A 1,466-nucleotide genomic window follows, 5' to 3' on the forward strand; every position below is an offset into this window, starting at 1 on the left:
ATCTCCCTCTTTCTACTGGTTGTACCTCTAGCTATGCACCCAAACAGTCTACTTTCTTTCTCTACAGAAATCAGAACCTTTTTTTTCTGACTTTACCTGTTTAAAAGTACTCCTATGTCAAGTACAAACATATTACAAATAATCAGCCCCTTGTGGTCGCCACTTGTAACTCGTCTTTGTTCAGAATACGCTCTGTTAGCAACACTCTGATATCTATCCTGTAATGTACTACAAATCCGACGGACTATCAAGGGATTAAGTCCAATGTTCAATATCTATGAGGTTTTTTATGTGGCACTGTATCAAAGGGTTTACTGAAACCCAGATAGGCGATCTCCATGGCACCAGATACACCCAACACTTTGTGACATAGTCAAAGAAATCCATAAGATTAGTTTGAGACGATCTACCCTCAGTAAAGCCGTGCTGTTTACGGTCCAAAAAACTTGTTGGCTTTTAGGTGGTCAATATTCCTGTTTTTAGAAAAATTTTCATTATTTTTACTACGACAGATATAAGCTAATTGGCCTGTAGTTACCTGCTTCTTCTCTACTACCCTTCTTATGGAAGGGTAGGACATCGACCAGGATCAGACTATACAACAGTGCATAGTTTAATCCTGCAGTCATGTGTATTCAATTCCCCCTACCCTTTCTTCTTGCAATGAAGGGCAAATAACAAACGCTTGATTGCAAGATCAGACTGCACACAGGGTTTGTTTGTAGTCTGTAACCATGGAGACACATATCTTTTTATACGAGTTGTATAGACAAAAAGGTACAAGGCTTTTAGTCAAAACTATTTACAGTGTTGCTTCATTTTGTTTGAGGTGCATTGGAGAAAAGCAATTAGTTCCAAATAGCACATGACCTACAAAGTGTATATTGCACATTAGAAATGTATTGTACTATACTTATTGCTATACATTAAGGAAATGGATATACAATAACACTTTCTTCTGTTAGAATACAATGTTGCAGTATCTCCATCTACCTGAGTCTAATTTTAGTAGAAAAATCATAGCAGTGAAGTCAAGGCAACAGCAGTGTTTACAATAGTATTCCATGGCGACCAAAGTTCAGTTCAGATGAAAAGTGGGAGTTCTGCGCGGCGCGGTTGTAATATGGATACTAAGGTATGCCCATGTTGTAGTCCAAGGCTGTGTTCTCATTCCAAGTCTACAATAGAACAGCAACTAAACCACAATGTGTGATGTAGCCTAAGGCCTCCTGTCCACGGGTGTAGCGATATCCCGCGGCGGAGAGCAGGGTACAGCTGACAGCTTTCCGTGTTGAGCTTATCTGACAGATAGGCTCACGGCGGAGATTCGCGAGAAATCGCAGCATGCTGCATTTTAAATCCCGTGAGCGGAGAATCGCTATGACTCTCGTGGATAGCGGGGCTGTGCTTTCCATAGTAAGTCTATGGAAAGCGTTCACTGTGTTTCCCATGGCCAGGTGGTCAGG

Source organism: Eleutherodactylus coqui, chromosome 4 (genome assembly GCF_035609145.1).
Source record: "Eleutherodactylus coqui strain aEleCoq1 chromosome 4, aEleCoq1.hap1, whole genome shotgun sequence".
Classification (NCBI taxonomy): domain Eukaryota; kingdom Metazoa; phylum Chordata; class Amphibia; order Anura; family Eleutherodactylidae; genus Eleutherodactylus; species Eleutherodactylus coqui.